This window comes from Sturnus vulgaris, chromosome W (assembly GCF_052056855.1).
Source record: "Sturnus vulgaris isolate bStuVul1 chromosome W, bStuVul1.hap1, whole genome shotgun sequence".
Taxonomy (NCBI): domain Eukaryota; kingdom Metazoa; phylum Chordata; class Aves; order Passeriformes; family Sturnidae; genus Sturnus; species Sturnus vulgaris.
This window is the reverse complement of record NC_142282.1, coordinates 2,739,300-2,757,062: the sequence shown is the minus strand read 5'-3', so window position 1 is coordinate 2,757,062 and position 17,763 is coordinate 2,739,300.

Here is a 17,763-nt window from a genome sequence, read left to right as displayed (position 1 = left end):
TGTTTTTCTCAATTCTGCGTGTCTTCCTTATCTCAAGGACACTGTATCCGTGAGACTGAGGCCCACTTTGCTAGCTTTACTAAGTTGATCTGACTATGGCCTTTTTCTTCCAGCTATTCCTGCACCAGGCTCTCTACACTTCCCCCGTTTTCTTTTTGAGTTAGAAGAGTGGCATGCCAAGCTTTGCTGACAGTCTTTTGAATAAAATTTTGTAAGCAAGTTATTAAGCAAGGTAGCAATAAAGCTAAGCACAAGAATATACCCAACACCATAATAGCATACTTAATAACGGTTCGAATCCATCCTCCAAGACCTAGGCTTTTTAACCACTCGTCAATGCCCCAATCATCTTCTTCTTTTAGGTTGTGTAATTTCTGCTGCATGTTTTGTATCTTTTTGTGGATGGACTCAGAGTAGTTTGATAAATTCATGCAGCACGTTCCCTTGAACTCCTTGTAACCATACTGGCAACCTTACTAGGCAGGTTTTAAAAGGATTTTGTACTCCTCCTAGGCTTAAGCAGATTGATTCTTGTCTTGTTATGTTAGTGAATGTTACCCATACGTTTTCCCGAGGGGCATGCTGCATTGAAAAAGATTTTGTGCGAGCAAAGTTAGCAAGCATAAGCAGTGTAATGATCATCATTTTGATTTCTTTGGCGGCCTATTCTTTTTACGCCCTGTATTGCTCCCTGTTATCTGCAGTTGTTTTACCTCTTCTATACTTTGATTTAATACCTCCTCTGGGTCTGTACCGGGCTTAATTGGTCCTACCTGAGGCCAAGGCAGGTGTGGGACTTTATGTCTGCATCTTGCAGCGATAATGTGTGAATTTGCATAGATGTGCTGCCTCTTAATCCAGTTGGTAAGTTCCCACCGGGCCCAAGCTAACAGGAGCTGTTCTGGTGTCTCGTATAGGTTTCGTACCTGGGCATATGGCACTCCTGCTTCTTTTTCTAGGGCCCGACCCCAATTTGAATTTCTTAGGTCGTCACTTTGACACCTCCAGCACCACAAATTAAACACTGTTCTCTGTTCCACCCACGAGCAGTCCCCACAGCCCCCGCACTTTAGGGCTACCCAGGCTTCACACCATGACCCCCCACACGCACAACAAGGACGGCTGTTGAGAGGCTGTTCTTCCTGGTGGACGTGGCTCTCAATCCAATCAGCCCAATTCGGTGGTGGCTGCCTTAGCGCCTCACGGGCAGCGTTGTTAAACTGTGCTAGCCTCCGCAAATAGGGCTGTGAGGTCACCGTCAACTTCTGCTGAATCCGCTCCTGGTCGGCTGGAGCCAGCCGCCTCCTCAGGAATCTTTCCACCAGTTCGGTCATTTAGAACGGGCTTCACCCACCTAGCAGGGACCCAAAGTGTTCCTGTGGGGGTAGAAACACAAACATAGCCTCTCCCCCAATATACCACTTCCGCTGGTCCATTCCATATTCCTGTCTTTGGATCCCGGTACTTTACCCATGCCCTCATGCGTTCTCTTCTGTTACCTTCCCTTTTCCCTCTATGCCTGATTGCAGGCGGCTCAGATTCATCCCCGAACACACACAAATAATTCATGACATAAAGAACCTTGGCTAGTCTTTCTTGTGGATCATCTACGGATTTGTGTTTGAATAAATACTGTTTGAGTGTCCCATTGGCTCTTTCTACTATGGCCTGTCCTGTGGGCGAGTGTGGTACTCCTGTAATATGTTTAATTCCCCAGAGTCTCATAAACTGACTTACTTTCCCACTGACATATGCAGGTCCGTTGTCGGTCTTTACTTCCTTAGGCGTTCCCATAACTGCAAAGCAACTTGTCAGGTGTCTAATTACATGGATTGCTTTTTCCCCTGTCTGTGCTGTGGCCCAGATATACTTACTATAAGTGTCTATGGTAACGTGCACATACTTGAGTCTACCAAACTCTGCCACATGTGTGATGTCCATTTGCCAAATTTCATTACTCTTCAGACCCCGAGGATTTACCCCACACCCAAGACCTACCCCACTATTGTGATGACTGCAGGTGGGGCAGGCTCTCACTATTGCCTTAGCCTCTTGTATGCCTATTTTGAACTCACGCACCAATCCTTTAGCATTTTGGTGAAATCGTGTGTGTGACTCCCTTGCTTCAATCCCCCTGTCATCAGCTACATTCATAACCAGTCTATCCGCCCTGGCGTTGCCTTCTCCCAAGCCTACGTCCCACTTATGACTCCTGATGTGTATTATACAATAAGGCTTGAACCTTGCTCCTACTGCTCGCTTTAGCTGCAGCAAGAGTTCATAGAGTCTCTTGTTTTGCACCTCTTTCACAGAGGCGTCCTCAATTCTCTGTGCTACTCCTGCTACATAAAACGAGTCAGTGACCACATTTAAAGACCCCTGCAGTTCACTTAGTGCCCACACAACAGCAAGCAATTCCAATGTTTGTAAGCTGTCCTCTGGAGCTGCATCTATGGTTTTATTCCTCCACCGAGGGCCTTCTTTCCAGGTGATCGCTGCTCTTCTCGTCTTTTTTCCGGCATCCGTGAAGGCTGTGGTGGCGCCCGCTATCGGCTGTTCCGAGCGCATTGGCTTTGCTATCCAGTCCCAATTTCCTAGCCACTGAAGGTGACGTGGCATCAGCGGTCCGGTGTGGATGGCTGCTCCGACTTCCAGCAAGGCCGTTTGTAGATCTCCTGAATTGAGGAGATACCAATCTAAGTCCTCCTTTTTCATGGGCAAATAAATTGTTGTTGGGCTCGTTCCGGTGATTTCCATGATCCTTACGCGACCCTTACGAATCAAGGTGGCTACTTGTTCGATTTTTGTGCTGATTGTCCTTTTTGCTTGTAAAGGTGGGGTTATCCATTCTAGTACCCGTGTCTCCCGCGTTTTCTTTTGTAGCTGTGTGAGTGCACCGAGTAGGTGGTTGGCAGTACTCCAGATGGTAAGATCGATGGGCGAGGAGATATCTCGGCGAGAGACAAACCCCTCATCGATGCAGCGTATAATACCCTTGAGGGCTTCATGTTGTTGTGGGGTCACGGTTACGGGTGCGGTTGGGTCAGTTCCTTTAAGTAGTGGCCTGAGGGAGTCTAGCAAGGAGTTGGGTATCCCAACAATCGGCTTGAGCCATTGCAGATCTCCTAGCAGTCGCTGTGCCTCATTTAGAGTGGTGATCTTTGTTGCAAGCTGGAGCTTCTGTGGCCGTATGATTTGGCCTGTGATAGACCACCCCAAGTACTTCCATGGTGTGGATCGCTGTATTTTTTCTTGAGCTATTAGGAGGGATGCCTTTGCTAGGGTGCTTTGAATTTCCTGCATTTGAGTGTCTGTAAATGCTGATTCTTGAGCAAAGAGGATATCATCCATATAATGATAAATAATTGTGTTGGGCCACTGTATCCTCAATGGTTGTAATGCGGCATCAACATACAGTTGGCACAGGGTAGGCGAGTTTTTCATTCCTTGTGGAAGAACAGTCCATTCATACCGTTTATCAGGTTCTTCTCTGTTTATTGCTGGTAGGGTGAACGCAAATCTTTTAGTATCTTGAGGGTGTAAGGCAATAGTGAAGAAGCAGTCCTTTAGATCAATGATTAGAAGAGGCCAATGCTGTGGGAGCATTGCTGGGTTGGGGAGGCCTGGCTGTAATGCCCCCATTGCCTCCATCTGATTATTTACTGCTCTTAAATCGTGTAGAAGACGATATTTTCCTGACTTCTTTTTGATCACAAAAATTGGCGTGTTCCATGGGCTTGTTGAGAGTTTTAAATGTCCTTGTTGGAATTGTTCTTTTACGAGTTGATGTGCTTGTATTAGACTTTCCCTTTTTAGAGGCCATTGTTTAACCATTACCGGTTCATTGGTAGTCCAGGTGATTGGGATCGGGAAAGTCCAAGCAATGGCAATTACCCCAAAGGGTGCTCGTTGGATAAAACGACCCCCATCTGAGCCAAGATGTCCCTTCCAATTAGGCAATGTACCGATGGTGGTAATGCAACTACGGACAACACAGTCACCAAATCTTGCCCATCTATAGTGACCCTTATTGGAGGAGTTTTTCTGGCAAGGGTGAATCCTCCGACGCCTGTCACGGTATCCGTAGTTTGCATTGATGGCCAGTTGTGGGGCCATTTTTCTGGTGAGACAATGCTGGTATCTGCCCCAGTGTCTAGGAGTCCTATCATTTCTATTGTCTCTCCTGCATAGGTTAGTTTCACCTTCTTTTTGGGTCTGGTATGGAGATCCATTGTGAGCATAGCAATACCTGATGATCCGAATCCTTGGTCTCCACGTGGGGTTTGTCTTTGTGGTTGAACACCCCGGCTCAACTGTGGAAGTGGAATAAATTGAGCAATACGCTGACCTGCCTCAATTGTCAGAGGAGGAAAAGGAGTATAAACCATTATTTGTATTTCTCCCGTGTAGTCTGCATCGATGACACCTGGTAGCACAAACAGTCCTACAATGGAGCTCGACGAGCGTCCCACTATTAGTCCTCCATAAGCTTGTCCTTTGATATTTATCGGGCCATAAACTCCAGTTGGGACTTTGACAGGGCGAGCTGTTATCAAAGATGTTTTTACTGCGGCTGCCAGGTCGAGTCCCAGGCTCCCTGTTGTGGCTGGTTGTAGACAGGAGATGGCGCTGATGTCACGGCGGCTACTTGTGTTCGGGGCCAATATGGCGGCGGCCGCCGGGGGTTGATCGGCGGCGCCCGTCGGGTCGCGCCGCATCCACCCGCATCTGTAGCAGCGCGCCGAGGGAGGCCGGTGGTCGTTCGATGTGGCCGGGGCCGCCGTAGAAGCACGGAGCGGAGCAAGAGTGGCTAACACCTGTGACTGTGTGGACTCGGCTTGTTTCTGCAGTCCTAAGCCTAATTCTTTTAGTGCATTAACCAAGAAAACCTGTGCCCCTGTCGGCTGTAAAGCCATCCTTTCCAATGCCTCTTCTATCGACCAATTGGCTCCTAAAGTTGATAATACCCTTTTTGTTGCCTCATTACTATTCTGCAACGCACATTGCTTTAGTAGCGCCCCTCTCATATACTCTGGGACTCCTGCCTTTTCAATAGCAGCAGCAGCCTTATCTACAAAGTCCCCAAAGGATTCATTTCTTCCCTGTTTTATCCCCATATACATGGGTATGCCTGAGCTATCTTTGACCTGACCGATGGCACTCCTTACTAGACGCATGGCTTCCCTAACCTTGTCGGGTCCCGAAATCATTTGAGCTTCTGTCCTGCGGTATTGACCCAATCCCATCAGTTCGTCTATGGTAATTCCAGCTAACGGATCTCCCGGGCCCCTCTGTGTTGCAACTGACTCCTGAACAAGGGCTTGCCAGTGGGCGTTAAATAGCAACTGCTGATGTTGCGTGAAAATCAGTTTCACTATACTTCTCATATCATTTGGCAACAGCAGGTATGTATCGAACAAGAAATCTAGCATCTGCTTAGCTGGCTCACTCTGGAAACCAAACTGACTCACTGTCTGTCTTAGCTGGGCTAGCAGCTTCCAGTCGGGAGGCGAGTATGCTCCCACTTGGACGGCTTGTCCTTGTTGATTTATTCCCTGTGTATAGGTGACGGGGAAAACCCAGGTTTTCGCTGCATCAACAGCGCTTTCGTCCCCAATCTCCAAGCCGTGTCTGGCTAGCATACTCCACGCCTCCCCCCGCCGTCTTGCCATCTCCTCCCACAGGTCGCTTTCCGCCCTAGGGACCGGAGCTGGCTCCACGGTGGGCTTAGGGGCGGTAGGCTCAGACTGGCAAGGGGATTTTTCGCCGCCGGTCTGGGGCCCTTCGCTGTCGGAAGGCGGGGTTACTCCGCCTTCTGCAATTGTCTCCGCCGCCGCGGCGGAATCCTCCTCAAGCTCTTCTAAGGGGGGTGCCGAGGGCCAAGCGCAGCTAGCCATGTCTGTCATTCCTGCTGTCTCCCCAGAGATAGGTATTTCTACTCTGGTCGTGCTGGGTGCTCGGGGCTCATTATCGCCATACTGAGCATTTCTTTTATATGCCTCTACTGCCTCCCGAGCCGCCCTTCTCTCCGCCTGCTGCTTTAGCAGCGCGTTATGAACTACCCGCCAGATCTTTCCCAGCTTTTTTGCTGTTTTATCATCCTCTAATACCGCCTCCCACAGTGCATCCCCTAACTTACGCCACTCATTTAAATCATGCACGGTGTGAGGATTAGAGAATAAACCTTTAGCATAACCCCAGACTAACAACCCCGGTATGTCCTTCCTGGGATTAATCTCTTTTAACCCTAACTTATCTATATGTGCTATAAATAAATCATATGCTGCTTGCCTGTCCATTTTTTGTCGTCAGCGCTGTTGCAACTCTCCGGCTTCGGCAGCACGTATGGCCCAGGACCACCTTTATGGCTCCTGGGGGTGTCTTCCCTACGTCGTTTGACACCGACCCGGTTGCAGCAGGCCCCAACTCTACTTCACCGACCGTGGCGCGTTCTCCCCCGTTTTCTGAAACTGTTTTCTTTTCAGCGACGGAGGCACGTCGGGGTTCACCATTTGTCGGAGAAGGGAGACGCGGACACCAATTCGGTCATCAGCAAAGTCTCGTTTATTGATACGCAGAGTGGCCATTAAATACAGTGCTTAATTAGCTCATGCATAGTGCAAAATCTGAGCTCATCATTGGTCTAGCTGTGCGACTTAGCTAAGCACTTCGGCATTCATGTTTTTCTCAATTCTGCGTGTCTTCCTTATCTCAAGGACACTGTATCCGTGAGACTGAGGCCCACTTTGCTAGCTGTACTAAGTTGATCTGACTATGGCCTTTTTCTTCCAGCTATTCCTGCACCAGGCTCTCTACACCAGCCCATCCCATCCCTTCCCATCCCATCCTATCCCATCCCATCTCAACCCATCCCATCCCATCCCATCCCATCCCATCCCATTCCAGGGATACCACCCAATCCCAGCTATCCCATCCCAGGGATTCCATCCCATCCCAGGGATCCCATTTCATCTGTTCCCATCCCTGGGATGCCATCCCATCCCATCCCATCCCATGGATCCAATCCCATCCCAACCCATCCCATCCCATGGATCCCATCCCATCCCAGGGATCCCATCCCATCCCATCCCAGGGATCGCATCCCATCCCATCCAATCCCATCCCACCCCATCCCATCCCATTCCATCCCATCCTATCCCATCCCATCCCATCCCATCCCATCCCATCCCATCCCATCCCATCCCATCCCAGGGATCCCAACCCATCCCAGGGATCCCATCCCATCCCAGGGATCCCATCCAATCCCATCCCATCCCATCCCATCCCATCCCAGAGATCCCAAACCATCCCAGGGATCCCATCCCATCCCAGCAATCCCATCCCAGGGATTCCATCCCATCCCATCCCAGGGATCCCATCCCATCCCAACCCATCCCATCCCATCCCATTCCAGGGATCCCATCCCATCCCAGCTATCCCATCCCAGGGATTCCATCCCATCCCAGGGATCCCATTTCATCTGTTTCAATCCTTGGGATCCCATCCCATCCCATCGCATCCCATGGATCCAATCCCATCCCAACCCATCCCATCCCATGGATCCCATCCCATCCCAGGGATCCCATCCCATCCCATCCCAGGGATCGCATCCCATCCCATCCAATCCCATCCCACCCCATCCCATCCCATTCCATCCCATCCCATCCCAGAGATCCCAACCCATCCCATCCCATCCCATCCCATCCCATCCCAGGGATCCCATGCCATCGAAGGGATCCCATCCCATCCCAGGGATCCCATCCAATCCAATCCCATCCCATCCCATCCCATCCCATCCCATCCCATCCCATCCCATCCCATCCCATCCTATCCCATCCCATACCATCCCATCCCATCCCATCCCATCCCATCCCATCCCATCCCAGAGATCCCAAACCATACCAGGGATCCCATCCCATCCCAGGGATCCCATCCCATCCCAGCTATCCCATCCAAGGGATTCCATCCCATCCCATTCCAAGGATACCATCCCATCCCAGCTATCCCATCCCAGGGATTCCATCCCATCCCAGGGATCCCATTTCATCTGTTTCCATCCTTGGGATCCCATCCCATCCCATCCCATCGCATCCGATGGATCCAATCCCATCCCATCCCATCCCATCCCATCCCAGAGATCCCAACCCATACCAGGGATCCCATCCCATCCCATCCCAGAGATCCCAACCCATACCAGGGATCCCATCCCATCCCAGGGATCCCATCCCATCCCAGCTATCCCATCCCAGGGATTCCATCCCATCCCGGGGATCCCATTTCATCTGTTCCCATCCCAGGGATCCCATTGCATCCCATCCCAGGGATCCAATCCCATCCCATCTCATCCCAGGGATCCCATAAGATCCCATCAAACGGTTCCCCACCCATCCCAACCCATCCCATCCCATGGATCCCATCCCAGGGATCCCATCCCAGGGATCCCATACCATCCCAGGGATCCCATCCCATCCCATCCCATCCCATCCAGTCCCATCCCATCCCATCCCATCCCATCCCATCCCATCCCATCCCATCCCATCCCATCCCATCCCATCCCAATCATCCCTGCTATCTCATGCCAGGTATTCCATCTCATCCCAGGGATCCAATCCCAGGGATCCCATCCCCTCCCATCCCATCCCTTCCCATCCCATCCCATCCCAGGGATCCCATCCCATCCCAGGGATAACATCCCAGGGATCCCATCCCATGCCAGGGATCCCATGTCAGAGATCCCATCCCATCTCACAGATGCCATCCCAGGGATTCGATCCCATCCCATCCCAGGAATCCCATTCCAGGGATCCCATCCCATCCCAGGGATCCCATCCCATCCCATCCAATCCCATCCGATCCCATCCCAGGAATCCCATTCCAGGGATCCCATCCCATCCCAGGGATCCCATCCCATCCCATCCAATCCCATCCGATCCCATCCCAGGTATCCCATCCCAGGGATCCCATCCCATGGCAGCGCAGGGGTCCCATCCCATCCCATAGCAGGGATCCCATCCCAGCCCATCTAATCCCAGGGATCCCATGCCATCCCATCCCATCCCAGGCATCCCATCCCAGGGATCCTATCCCATCCCAGGGATCCCATCCCATGCCATCCCAGGGATCGCATCCCATCCCATCCAATCCCATCCCACCCCATCCCATCCCATTCCATCCCAACCCATCCCATCCTATCCCATTCGCATCCCATCCCATCCCATCCCAGGGATCCCATCCCAGCCCATCTCATCCCAGGGATCCCATCCCATCCCATCCCATCCCATCCCATCCCATCCCATCCCATCCCATCCCATCCCATCCCATCCCAGGCATCCCATCCCAGGGATCCAATCCCATCCCAGGGATTCCATCCCAGGGATCTCCTACCATCCCAGGGATCCCATCCCATCCCAGGGATCCAATCCCATCCCAGCTATCCCATCCCAGGGATTCCACCCCATCCCAGGGATCCTATCCCATCTGTTCCCATCCCAGGTATCCTATCCCACCCCGTCCCATCCAAGGGATCCCATCCATTCCCAACCCAGGAATCCCATCCCTTCCCTTTCCAGGGATCCCATCCCATCCCACGGATCCCATCCCATCCCACAGATCCCATCCCATCCCAGGGATCCCATCCCAATCCAGGGATCCCATCCCATCACATCCCAGGGATCCCATCCCATCCCAGGGATCCCATCCCATCTCAGGGATCCCATCCCATCCCAGGGATCCCATCCCAATCCAGGGATCCCATCCCATCCCATCCCAGGGATCCCATCCCATCCCAGGGATCCCATCCCATCCCATCCCATCCCATCCTATCCCATCCCATCCCATCCCATCCCATCCCATCCCATCCCATCCCATCCCATCCCATCCCAGGGGTCCCAACCCATCCCAGGGATCCAATCCCATCCCAGGGATCCCATCCCATCCCAGCTATCCCACCCCAGGGATTCCATCCCATCCCGGGGATCCCATTTCATCTGTCCCCATCCCAGGGATCCCATCCCATCCCATCCCAGGGATCCCATCCCATCCAAACCCATCCCATCCCATCCCATCCCTTTCCAGGGATACCATCCCATCCCAGCTATCCCATCCTAGGGTTTCCATCCCATCCCGGGGATCCCATTTCATCTGTTCCCATCCCTGGGATCCCATCCCATCCCATCCCATGGATCCAATCCCATCCCAACCCATCCCATCCCAGGGATCCCATCCCTTCCCATCCCAGGGATCCCATCCCATCCCATTCCATCCCATCCCTTCCCATCCCAGGGATCCCATCCCATCCCATTCCATCCCATCCCACCCCATCCCATCCCATTCAATCCCATCCCATCCCATGGATCCAGTCCCATCCCAACCCATCCCATCCCATGGATCCCATCCCATCCCAGGGATCCCATCCCATCCCATCCCATCCCATCCCAGGGATCGCATCCCATCCCATCAAATCCCATCCCATCCCATCCAATCCCATCCCACCCCATCCCATCCCTTCCCAGCCCATCCCATCCCTTCCCATCCCATCCCATCCCATCCCATCCCATCCCATCCCATCCCATCCCATCCCATCCCAGGGATCCCATCCCAGGGATCACATCCCAGGGATCCCATCCCATCCCGGGGATCCCATTTCATCTCTTCCCATCCCAGGGATCCCGTCCCATCCCATCCCAGGGATCCCATCCCATCCCAAACCATCCCATACCATCCCAGGGATCCCATCCCATCCCAGGGATCCCATCCCATCCCATCCCATCCTATCCCATCCCATCCCTTCCCAGCCCATCCCATCCCTTCCCATCCCATCCTATCCCATCCCATCTCAACCCATCCCATCCCATTCCAGGGATACCACCCCATCCCAGCTATCCCATCCCAGGGATTCCATCCCATCCCAGGGATCCCATTTCATCTGTTCCCATCCCTGGGATGCCATCCCATCCCATCCCATCCCATCCCATGGATCCAATCCCATCCCAACCCATCCCATCCCATGGATCCCATCCCATCCCAGGGATCCCATCCCATCCCATCCCAGGGATCGCATCCCATGCCATCCAATCCCATCCCACACCATCCCATCCCATTCCATCCCATCCTATCCCATCCCATCCCATCCCATCCCATCCCATCCCATCCCATCCCATCCCATCCCATCCCATCCCATCCCAGGGATCCCAACCCATCCCAGGGATCCCATCCCATCCCAGGGATCCCATCCAATCCCATCCCATGCCATCCCATCCCATCCTATCCCATCCCATCCCATCCCATCCCATCCCATCCCATCCCATCCCATCCCAGAGATCCCAAACCATACCAGGGATCCCATCCCATCCCAGGGATCCCATCCCATCCCAGCTATCCCATCCCAGGGATTCCATCCCATCCTATCCCATCCCAGGGATTCCATCCCATCCCATCCCATCCCAGGGATCCCATCCAATCCCAACCCATCCCATCCCATCCCATTCCAGGGATACCATCCCATCCCAGCTATCCCATCCCAGGGATTCCATCCCATCCCAGGGATCCCATTTCATCTGTTTCCATCCTTGGGATCCCATCCCATCCCATCGCATCCCATGGATCCAATCCCATCCCAACCCATCCCATCCCATGGATCCCATCCCATCCCAGGGATCCCATCCCATCCCATCCCAGGGATGGCATCCCATCCCATCCAATCCCATCCCACCCCATCCCATCCCATCCCATCCCATCCCATCCCATCCCATCCGATCCCATCCCATGCCGTCCCAGGGATCCCATTTCCATCCCAGGGATCCCATCCCATCCCTTCCCAGCCCATCCCATCCCTTCCCTTCCCATCCCATCCCATCCCATCCCATCCCATCCCATCCCATCCCATCCCATCCCATCCCATCCCAGGGATCCCATCGCATCCCCGGGATCCCATCCCAGGGATTCCATCCCATCCCAGGGATCCCATCCCATACGAGGGATCACATTCCAGGGATCCCATCGGTAGGATCCCATCTCATCCCATCCCAGGGATCCAATCCCATCCCATCTCATCCCAGGGATCCCATAAGATCCCATCAAACGGTTCCCAACCCATCCCAACCCATCCCATCCCATGGATCCCATCCCAGGGATCCCATCCCAGGGATCCCATACCATCCCAGGGATCCCATCCCATCCCATCCCATCCCATCCCATCCCATCCCATCCAGTCCCATCCCATCCCATCCAATCCCATCCCATCCCATCCCATCCCAGGGATCCCATCCCATCCCAGGGATAACATCCCAGGGATCCCATCCCCTCCCATCCCATCCCTTCCCATCCCATCCCATCCCAGGGATCCCATCCCAGGGATAACATCCCAGGGATCCCATCCCATGCCAGGGATCCCATGTCAGAGATCCCATCCCATCTCACGGATGCCATCCCAGGGATTCGATCCCATCCCATCCCATCCCAGGGATCCCATCCCATCTCAACCCATCCCATCCCATTCCAGGGATACCACCCCATCCCATGGATCCCATCCCAGGGATTCCATGCCATCCCAGGGATCCCATTTCATCTGTTCCCATCCCTGGGATGCCATCCCATCCCATCCCATCCCATGGATCCAATCCCATCCCAACCCATCCCATCCCATGGATCCCATCCCATCCCAGTGATCCCATCCCATCCCAGGGATCGCATCCCATCCCATCCCATCCCATCCCACCCCATCCCATCCCATCCCATCCCATTCCATCCCATCCTATCGCATCCCATCCCATCCCATCCCATCCCATCCCATCCCATCCCATCCCAGGGATCCCATCCCAACCCATCCCATCCTATCCCATTCCCATCCCATCCCATCCCATCCCATTCCATCCCATACCATCACATCCCATCCCATCCCATCCCACCCCATCCCATCCCATCCCATCCCATTCCATCCCATCCTATCCCATCCCATCCCATCCCATCCCATCACATCCCATCCCAGGGATCCCAACCCATCCCAGGGATCCCATCCCATCCCATCCAATCCCATCCGAACCCATCCCAGGTATCCCATCCCAGGGATCCCATCCCATCCCAGCGCAGGGGTCCCATCCCATCCCATAGTAGGGATCCCATCCCATCCCATAGCAGGGATCCCATCCCATCCCATCCCAGGGATCCTATCCCATCCCAACCCATCCCATCCCATGCCATGCCATCCCATCCCATCCCAGCGATCCCATCCCATCCCAGGGATCCCATCCCAGCCCATCCCATCCTATCCCATTCCCATCCCATCCCATCCCATTCCATCCCATACCATCCCATCCCATCCCATCCCATCCCATCCCATACCATCCCATCCCATCCCATCCCAGGGATCCCATCACAGCCCATCTCATCCCAGGGATCCCATGCCATGCCATGCCATCCCATCCCATCCCATCCCAGAGATCCCATCCCATCCAAACCCATCCCATCCCATCCCAGGGATTCCATTCCATCCCAGGGACCCCATCCCATACGAGGGATCACATTCCAGGGATCCCATCCCTAGGATCCCATCTCATCCCATCCCAGGGATCCAATCCCATCCCATCTCATCCCAGGGATCCCATAAGATCCCATCAAACCGTTCCCAACCCATCCCAACCCATCCCATCCCATGGATCCCATCCCAGGCATCCCATCCTAGGGATCCCATCCCATCCCAGCGCAGGGGTCCCATGCCATCCCATAGCAGGGATCCCATCCCATCCCATAGCAGGGATCCCATCCCATCCCATCCCATCCCATATCATCCCTGCTATCTCATGCCAGGTATTCCATCCCATCCCAGGGATCCCATCCCAACCAATTCCATCCCAGGGATACCATCCCATCCCATCCCAGGGATCCCATCCCATCCCAGGGATCCCATCCCAGGGATCCCATCCCATCCCATCCCATCCCATCCCAACCCATCCCATCCTATCTCAACCCATCCCATCCTATCCCATTCGAATCCCATCCCATCCCATACCATCCCATCCCATCCCATCCCATCCCATCCCATCCCATCCCATCCCAGGGATCCCATCCCAGCCCATCTCATCCCAGGGATCCCATGCCATGCCATCCCATCCAAACCCATCCCATCCCATCCCATCCTATCCCATTCCCTCCCATCCCATCCAATCCCATCCCATCCCATCCCATCCGATCCCATCCCATCCCATCCCATCCCATCCTATCCCATTCCCTCCCATCCCATCCCATCCCATCCCATCCCATCCCATCCCATCCCAGGGATCCCATCCCATCCAAACCCATCCCATCCCATCCCAGTGAACACATCCCATCCCAGGGATCCCATCCCATTCCAGGGATCCAATCCCATCCCATCCAATCCCATCCGAACCCATCCCAGGTATCCCATCCCAGGGATCCCATCCCATCCCATAGCAGGGATCCCATCCCATCCCATCCCAGGGATCCCATCCCATCCCATCCCATCCCATATCATCCCTGCTATCTCATGCCAGGTATTCCATCCCATCCCAGGGATCCCATCCCAACCAATTCCATCCCAAGGATACCATCCCATCCCATCCCAGGGATACCATCCCATCCCATCCCAGGGATCCCATCACAGCCCATCTCATCCCAGGGATCCCATGCCATGCCATGCCATCCCATCCCATCCCATCCCAGAGATCCCATCCCATCCAAACCCATCCCATCCCATCCCAGGGATTCCATTCCATCCCAGGGACCCCATCCCATACGAGGGATCACATTCCAGGGATCCCATCCCTAGGATCCCATCTCATCCCATCCCAGGGATCCAATCCCATCCCATCTCATCCCAGGGATCCCATAAGATCCCATCAAACCGTTCCCAACCCATCCCAACCCATCCCATCCCATGGATCCCATCCCAGGCATCCCATCCTAGGGATCCCATCCCATCCCAGCGCAGGGGTCCCATCCCATCCCATAGCAGGGATCCCATCCCATCCCATAGCAGGGATCCCATCCCATCCCATCCCATCCCATCCCATCCCATCCCATCCCATCCCATCCCATCCCATCCCATCCCATATCATCCCTGCTATCTCATGCCAGGTATTCCATCCCATCCCAGGGATCCCATCCCAACCAATTCCATCCCAGGGATACCATCCCATCCCATCCCAGGGATCCCATCCCATCCCAGGGATCCCATCCCAGGGATCCCATCCCATCCCATCCCATCCCATCCCATCCCAACCCATCCCATCCTATCCCAACCCATCCCATCCTATCCCATTCGAATCCCATCCCATCCCATACCATCCCATCCCATCCCATCCCATCCCATCCCAGGGATCCCATCCCAGCCCATCTCATCCCAGGGATCCCATGCCATGCCATCCCATCCAAACCCTTCCCATCCCATCCCATCCCATCCCATCCTATCCCATTCCCTCCCATCCCATCCCATACCATCCCATCCCATCCCATCCCATCCCATCCCATCCCATCCCATCCCATCCCATCCCATCCCATCCCATCCCATCCCATCCTATCCCATTCCCTCCCATCCCATCCCATACCATCCCATCCCATCCAAACCCATCCCATCCCATCCCAGGGATCCCATCCCATCCAAACCCATCCCATCCCATCCCAGTGAACACATCCCATCCCAGGGATCCCATCCCATTCCAGGGATCCCATCCCATCCCATCCAGTCCCATCCGAACCCATCCCAGGTATCCCATCCCAGGGATCCCATCCCATCCCAGCGCAGGGATCCCATCCCATCCCATAGCAGGGATCCCATCCCATCCCATCCCAGGGATCCCATCCCATCCCATCCCATCCCATATCATCCCTGCTATCTCATGCCAGGTATTCCATCCCATCCCAGGGATCCCATCCCAACCAATTCCATCCCGAGGATCCCATCCCATTCCATCCCATCCCACCCCATCCCATCCCATTCAATCCCATCCCATCCCATGGATCCAGTCCCATCCCAACCCATCCCATCCCATGGATCCCATCCCATCCCGGGGATCCCATCCCATCCCATCCCATCCCATCCCAGGGATCGCATCCCATCCCATCAAATCCCATCCCATCCCATCCAATCCCATCCCACCCCATCCCATCCCTTCCCAGCCCATCCCATCCCTTCCCATCCCATCCCATCCCATCCCATCCCATCCCATCCCATCCCAGGGATCCCATCCCAGGGATCACATCCCAGGGATCCCATCCCATCCCGGGGATCCCATTTCATCTCTTCCCATCCCAGGGATCCCGTCCCATCCCATCCCAGGGATCCCATCCCATCCCAACCCATCCCATACCATCCCAGGGATCCCATCCCATCCCAGGGATCCCATCCCATCCCATCCCATCCTATCCCATCCCATCCCTTCCCAGCCCATCCCATCCCTTCCCATCCCATCCTATCCCATCCCATCTCAACCCATCCCATCCCATTCCAGGGATACCACCCCATCCCAGCTATCCCATCCCAGGGATTCCATCCCATCCCAGGGATCCCATTTCATCTGTTCCCATCCCTGGGATGCCATCCCATCCCATCCCATCCCATCCCATGGATCCAATCCCATCCCAACCCATCCCATCCCATGGATCCCATCCCATCCCAGGGATCCCATCCCATCCCATCCCAGGGATCGCATCCCATCCCATCCAATCCCATCCCACCCCATCCCATCCCATTCCATCCCATCCTATCCCATCCCATCCCATCCCATCCCATCCCATCCCAGGGATCCCAACCCATCCCAGGGATCCCATCCCATCCCAGGGATCCCATCCAATCCCATCCCATCCCATCCCATCCCATCCCATCCTATCCCATCCCATCCCATCCCATCCCATCCCATCCCAGAGATCCCAAACCATACCAGGGATCCCATCCCATCCCAGGGATCCCATCCCATCCCAGCTATCCCATCCCAGGGATTCCATCCCATCCTATCCCATCCCAGGGATTCCATCCCATCCCATCCCATCCCAGGGATCCCATCCAATCCCAACCCATCCCATCCCATCCCATTCCAGGGATACCATCCCATCCCAGCTATCCCATCCCAGGGATTCCATCCCATCCCAGGGATCCCATTTCATCTGTTTCCATCCTTGGGATCCCATCCCATCCCATCGCATCCCATGGATCCAATCCCATCCCAACCCATCCCATCCCATGGATCCCATCCCATCCCAGGGATCCCATCCCATCCCATCCCAGGGATCGCATCCCATCCAATCCCATCCCACCCCATCCCATCCCATCCCATCCCATCCCATCCCATCCCATCCCATCCCATCCGATCCCATCCCATGCCGTCCCAGGGATCCCATCCCATCCCAGGGATCCCATCCCATCCCTTCCCAGCCCATCCCATCCCTTCCCTTCCCATCCCATCCCATCCCATCCCATCCCATCCCATCCGATCCCATCCCATGCCGTCCCAGGGATCCCATCCCATCCCAGGGATCCCATCCCATCCCTTCCCAGCCCATCCCATCCCTTCCCTTCCCATCCCATCCCATCCCATCCCATCCCATCCCATCCCAACCCATCCCATCCTATCCCATTCGAAACCCATCCCAGGTATCCCATCCCATCCCATCCCATCCCATCCCATCCCATCCCATCCCATCCCATCCCAGGGATCCCATCCCAGCCCATCTCATCCCAGGGATCCCATGCCATGCCATCCCATCCAAACCCATCCCATCCCATCCCATCCCATCCTATCCCATTCCCTCCCA